Source organism: Macrotis lagotis, chromosome X (genome assembly GCF_037893015.1).
Source record: "Macrotis lagotis isolate mMagLag1 chromosome X, bilby.v1.9.chrom.fasta, whole genome shotgun sequence".
NCBI lineage: Eukaryota > Metazoa > Chordata > Mammalia > Peramelemorphia > Peramelidae > Macrotis > Macrotis lagotis.
This window is the reverse complement of record NC_133666.1, coordinates 640,037,712-640,044,774: the sequence shown is the minus strand read 5'-3', so window position 1 is coordinate 640,044,774 and position 7,063 is coordinate 640,037,712. Positions and strand designations below refer to the sequence as shown.

The 7,063-nt window shown below is 44.0% G+C and overlaps 1 pseudogene; it reads left to right on the top strand.

Moving 5' to 3' along the window:
* Positions 1–203: 203 nt before the first annotated feature.
* On the top strand, positions 204–2,193 carry LOC141497452 (replication protein A 70 kDa DNA-binding subunit pseudogene; annotated as a pseudogene).
* Positions 2,194–7,063: the final 4,870 nt, after the last annotated feature.

The window sequence follows — 7,063 nt, the reverse complement described above, 5'->3', positions numbered from 1 at the left end:
CTGGTTCCAAGACTAGTATTCTGCCCATACTGGGCCATACTACTGCTACAGAACATCAATCATAGGGATCTCATACTGGAGTCAAGAATATACCTATGCCTCCCGCCACCCCTGAGCGTGCCACTGCCGCTGGAATCCGCGGGACCCGAGAGAGCGCGGCGGGAACCTCGGCCCTACCGGATACAGCCAGCCCGGGGGCAGCCATGAGCAGGCAGCTGAGCAAGAGGGCCATCAGGCTCATAATGCAACAAGGAGATACCAGTATAAAACCTATACTCAAAGTCATCAACATCCGGCCAATTGCTACAGGAAATTCCCCACCCCGTTATTGAATGCTCATGAGTGATGGATTGAATACTGTATCCTCTTTCATGTTGGCAACACAGCTGAATGTACTGGTGGAGGAAGAGCGCTTGGCAAGCAACTGCATCTGCCAAGTTAACCGGTTCATTGTTAATACCCTGAAATTTGGAAGGAAAGTGGTTATATTGATGGATTTTGAAGTTTTGCAATCTGCTGATGAAGTTGGAGGAAAGATTGGCAATCCAGTGCCCTACAATGAAGGACAAGGGCAGCAGCAAGCAGCACCAGCTCCAGGGCCAGCAGCTAATCCAGTAGCCAACAAGCCCCAGCAACAGAATGGGAATTCAGGACTGGGTTCCACAGCAACTAAAAGCTATGGCGTTTCAAAGACATTTGGTAAAGTTGGAAGCGCTAATCTGAGCACTCTTGGAGGATCCCAGTTGAAAGTTGTACCCATCGCCAACCTCAACCCATACCAGTCCAAGTGGACTATTTGTGCTCGCGTTACTAATAAAAGTCAGATCTGCCCGAGGGGAAGGAAAGCTTTTCTCTATAGAAATAGTTGATGAAAGTGGTGAGATCAGAGCTACTGCTTTCAATGATCAAGTAGACAAGTTCTTTCCCCTCATCGATGTGAATAAGGTGTATTACTTCTCCAAAGGCACCCTGAAGATTGCTAATAAGCAGTTCACAGCTGTTAAGAATGACTATGAAATGACCTTCAATAATGAGACCTCTGTGGTGCTTTGTGAAGGTGCTCATCACTTACCTACAATTCAGTTTGACTTCACGGAGATTGGTGACCTGGAGAACAAGGCTAAAGATTCACTTGTAGACATCATTGGAGTCTGTAAGAGCTTTGAAGATGCTGGCAAAGTTGTTGTGAAGTCTTCCAATAGAGAAGTTTCCAAAAGGAATATCCATTTGATGGACACTTCTGGGAAGGTGGTGACAACCACTCTGTGGGGAGAAGATGCTGACAGATTTGACGGGTCTCGACAGCCTGTGTTGGCCATCAAAGGAGCCCAGTCTCTGATTTTGGTGGGTGGAGCCTATCAGTACTCTCTTCAAGCACTGTTCTTGTGAACCCCAATATTCCAGAGGCCTTTAAACTACGTGGATGGTTTGACTCAGAAGGACAAGCCCTAGAAGCCGTTTCGATCTCTGATGCTAGGAGTGGAGGAACTGGAGGGGATAATGTCAACTGGAAAACTCTGTATGATGTTAAATCTGAGAACCTGGGACAAGGTAACAAGGCGGATTACTTTAGTTGTGTGGCAACGGTGGTGTACCTTCGCAAGGAGAGCTGTATGTACCAGGCTTGCCCCTCTCAGGATTGCAATAAGAAAGTGATCAACCAGCAGAATGGGCTCTACCTCTGTGAGAAGTGTGATCGGGAATTCCCCAGCTTTAAGGACCAAATGATCCTGTCGGTCAATATTGCAGATTTCCAGGAGAATCAGTGGGTGACTTGTTTCCAGGAATCTGCAGAGGCCATTCTTGGGCAGAACGCTGCGTATCTTGGGGAATTAAAAGACAAGAATGAGCAGGCATTTGAGGAAGTCTTCCAGAATGCCAACTTTCGTTCCTACACATTCAGAATAAGAGTCAAACTAGAGACTTACAATGATGAGTCTCGAATCAAGGCTTCTGTAGTAGACGTGAAGCCTGTAGACTACAGAGAATATGGCAAGAGGCTCATCATGAGCATCAGGAAGAATACTGCTGCTCCGCAGATGTGAGAAGAGTGTTGGCCATTGGTTGCAAGTTTGAAACTACCCAGAATAACCCAAGAGCTGATGTGAAGTTGATGGCTTCCCATCCCCGTGTGACCATTAAGCTTTAGCTGCAGTGGGCAGAGCTGCCCTTTATGGTGGACTAAGCAATTTCCTTTGTCCAGTGAGTCCAGGAACCCCTTGGTAGGTAAATAGGAGTGTGCTCAGATATTGTGACCCTTAAACCATGTCAGACCTCGGGGGCTATCTCGGACAGGGTCATCCCAGTTGTCACTGCCATTAGCTCCGGGCGTTTGTCGATTTTATTAAGATGTCATTATCTTGAGGCCGGAGTCCTGCTCAAAGTAATTAGCCCTCAATCTGCAGACAGCCAAATAAATGGTATACCTGAGGTTTCATTTCTCCAATTGGTGACACTTCTGGAATGTTGTAGGGAAGGAATTGGAAAAGCAGTGGCTACAGAGCAGTCAGAGAAAGACCCGCGTGTTCTCACAAGTGTTTACTCCTGGAATTCAAAGGCTTTCTCCTCCCGGAGGTGCCACGTCGCTGGAATGCCTGGAATGGCAAGACAGCGGAATTATTCATCAAAGACGTATCTCTTATATCTGAAGAATATCCTTCCTTCAGGGTTTAATAGACTGAGTCAGATGGGTCTGATATTAATCAAAATTGTCTCTTCTGAGGAAGGCTGGTAAGCATTGACTCACTGTCCCCTCGGGAAATCTAGGCGCCTACAAAGCGTTGCTCGAGTTTTCACTTCAATTAACATCATGTTTTGAATTGATAATTGTACACGTTTCCTACTTGTATATAGTTCTTGCATTTGTCTGTTTCACTTCTTCAATTTTGGTTGAAACTGCTTTTAAATAAGTAGAGAATTATAAAGGGGGGGAAGGGGAGCCCTCTGTTTCTATTGCTTTGTTTCAATAAATAGTATATTTAGAAAAAAAAAGAATATACCTATGCCTGAAAATAGGAGCAGATGTTTCCCAGAGGCTGTGCTGGTATGCAGTTGCACATAATTTTGTAGTACTCTGTAAGATATTGGATCAAATTGAATTTGGACTAAATGGAAGTAGGTTTGTATGTGGCTTATTGGTTAGAATGCAAGCACTTGGATTTAAGACATAGAAATAGAGTGAGTTTGAGAGAAATATCTTTGAGTTAAGGGAGGGTACAGGGAAACATTATTGGCTCTGGAGTCAAAGGACATCATTTAAAATTGTGCTTCTGATACTTCATTACCTGACCAAGCCTCTTCATCTCCCTAACACTAGTGATAACTTTGGTAGCCCTTTCTAGCTCTACACCTGGGAACCTATGACCTCTTCCTTTGTCTAAAAGGAATCTGTGAAATGGCATGTTAAATGACTACTGGGACCTGGTAGAAACTAAGCTGGAGGTACCTTGCTGTACTCTTTTTTCCTTCCAGAACTGGGTGAGGAACACAGAATCCTGGCTTCTTGCTCCTGGCCCTACTCGTCCAATTCTCTGGGTACACAAAATTAAAGCCAGTATATAATATGCTGAAGTGTATTTATTTAGAAGAATTACAATCAAGGAAAGGGGACTGGAAGGATAGGTAGAAGATAGGCTTCCATGTTCAAAAGGAGAAGGCTATATCTAGCCTTCATTCCTGAGGGTTGCACCTAAGGGCTGGAAGGATCCAGCAGAGGCTCCACCTTTAGCCACAGACCATTTTCAGCTCTGAAAATAAGTTCCAGCTTCCTTTGGCCTGGGTGTTGATCAGGAAGTACTTGGAACTTCATTAAGGTGAGGGCCAACACAGCCTTCATCTCCACCATGGCAAAAGTCTGATTGATGCAGTTCCTGCTCAAGGGAGGAGCAGCTGGCAAATCCCAAACCTTGACCCCAGGTTCTTTCAAGGGTCCTCCCATACTCCCTTGAAGGGGACATGGGAGCAGGACCTTTGGTGAGGATAGTATTTCCTTGGAGTAGGTAAAAACATCACCCGGGGAGTTCAGGGAGGAAGGTGAGAAAAGAATTGACTTACCTGGGTTCAGCTGAGAAGGGTATAAAGGCCAAGGGAGTTGTTGATGTCAAAGTAATATGGGTCATAAACCTGGGGGTGTTGACAGAGTTTTGTTCATCCTAAGCAAATACCCTCCTTCTTACCCAGGATGCTCCTCCTAAAAAGAGCTAGATATCTCCTGGTCAATCAAAGCTTCCCTCTTTGACCTTCAGAACTCTCATAACTTGGATTATAGTGAAGCCCCATACACCCCTCCTCAAGAAATTCTAGGTCACCAACTCTGACTATATGAGGAATTCCTGTGGAGAAGTCATGTACCACAAGGTTGGGCCACACAGAAGGGTTATAGTGAATTCCAATAATGCTGACCTAGCAAATGTTTCCTGTGGTCAGAATAGGAGAAAAATCTAATGTAACTTGTAAATTCTATAAATTTGTTGGATTAATTTCCCAAATGGGGCCTACTTTAACTGCCCCCTCTTTGTTCTGATATGAGCCCTTGTAAGTGAACCTTTAGGAATGATACACTCATCAGGTAGCTCAATGTACTTGGTACAACAGTGGGAAACCATGGGAACCGGTGGGTGCAGCTGGAGACTCTCTTTGATATACATGGTCAGGAAAGGCATCTGGACCAGATCATCCCTGGAGAGAGAAGCTGTTAACTCCAGCAAAGGGGAAATGGGGAGAATCTCCTCCATCCCCCAAACAATGTTAAGAATTAAAACCCTGATAATCAGACATTGAGGGAAAGCAAAGTCTATGGAAACCAGATGCTCAATGATCATGATGGATTCAGAGACAGCACATGAGTCTGAGATAAAGTTGAACCCTAGAGTCTCAGGGGATACTGGACTCTAAGGGAATTGGGGCTGGTACATCAGCAGCCCAAGATTCCCTCTGACTGTGGGCAGCTTTAGTAGACATAGTTGTAAAGAAGCCCAAGGTTGCTCAAGACTTCCTAAGGTAGGGTATGGGGCAAGGGAGAAAGGAGGAAGGGAACAGGATAACATGAATAAAAAAAAAAGTTTGTCCTAGAATCAGGGAGGGACTTGAAAACAGCTTCCCTTAACCCCTCACGTTCATTGGGTCCTGTCTCACCTGCACATGGGGAGAAAAGATCATTCTGGGGTGGGGGAGAGATCTTGAAAGAGTTAGGAGACTGGGAGGGCTGGGACCTGGGCAGAATCCAACCAAAGGCCACTGAGGAACAAGCTAACTTTCTAAATTCCGAACTTTCCTTTGGTTAGAGTAGTAAAGGATGACAAGTTTAGAATGAGCATTAGAAATGAGGTGGCAGATGAGGTAGGTCCAGGACAGTAGGAGACACAATTCTCAGGGTGATGACCCTGGGCAGGGTGGCTCTGGTCATCATCCTATGAATCCTTTCAGATAACACACTGAGACCAGAAGGAAGACTGAGGGATGAGATGGTCCCCTTCCTAACAGTCTAAGAGAAAAAAAGATGGAACTAAATGTTGCCTTCTAAAAAGTTGTACTATCCAGGGGTGGCTAGGTGGTAGAGTGGATTCGCACCCACCCTGGAGTCAGGAGGACCTGAATTCAAATCCAGCCTAAGACACTTAATAATTACTGAGCTGTGGCCTTGATCAAGCTACTTAACCCCATTTGCCCTGCAAAAATCTAAAAAAAAAAGTGTACTATCCTGCTGGTAAACCTCGTGGAGTCCTTTTCTTCATTTAGCAACTTATGCATTTCCCATCATTTTCGTCAAATCAATCTTGATGTTTAGCAAATTCAGTGTGCTGTACACCAAATCTCTGAAAGTTGTCCACTCCTTTTCTGCTCCATTGTTGCCATCTGTGTGTTGACTCAACTTTCCCTCCAAGCTAACAACAAACAGTTCCCACTCAGAGAATTGCTCTAATGTATTGATATTATTTCTTCTGGTAGTCATTTTGCCTTGGAGCCACTGCTTAGGTTGAATATTTAACTTGGAGAGAATGTCAATGATCAGTTCAGCGCTCTGATGTACACATTGCCTTCTTTACTCACATCCTGTCTTTCTCTTCTTTTTAGAATCACATAATCTATTAAATGCTAATATTTGATGTGAGAGGACATCCACAAACATTTTTTGTATTTAGGTAATTACAACACAGTACTGGTGATGAGGTCATGAAATACTCAAAACTTAAGTAGTGGGTGGCCAATACTGTTACTGTTTCTATTTCCAATTCTCCCCAAAACTCCCTGCTTTGTCTGGTAGTCTGAGCCTACTCTAGCATTAAAGTAACCCAGAATTATGAACTGCTCATCTTTGGCATACTGATGATAAGGGTCTCCAGGTCTTCATGATTTTTTCTTTAATCTCATCAGAGTTTATCATGGTAGTAGCATGATGCTGGTAGCATGTTGCTTTCCTGAAAATGCAATTTCATTGTCATGAGACTGTTGTTCATTATTTTTGTAATGACTGAAATAGTTTTCATTGCAAAAGCTACACCAGTTCTATAATAGCCTTCTTCATCATGGCCACTCCAGAAAAATGTATACCCATCTCCATCCTCAGTAAGTTGGCCTTCATTTGCCAGTCTTGTTTCACTCAGGCCTGCTATTCGATTTTGATACCTGCTGAATTCTCTCAGAATAAGTGATGTTCTTCTTTCAGTTCTACTGAATTTTATGTGATCTATGAGTGTGTGCACATTCCATATATTGATGGTGAGTGGAATCATCTTTGCAGAAGTTTTTGTACATATTTTGTTTTGACAACAGGATGGGATCCCCACCTTTCATGGTAATCAGGTCAAGGGTGGGTAAGGAGATGATTTTAGGGCACTATGTCTAGCCCCCTCCTCAAACCAGAAGGATAACAGTGCAAATCTTAAAAAGCTGCTCAGTCATCTAGAGGGCCGCCGGATCCCACTGCTGCTTTCATTGAGAAGACAACCATATGACCTGGGCTGCCTATGTGCATGATTGTGACCATAACTCCCAGAGAATCCACAGCTGCTGTTTTACCACATGCCTGTGGCCATGGGATTTTGAGTAAAAAAAAAAGATAAAA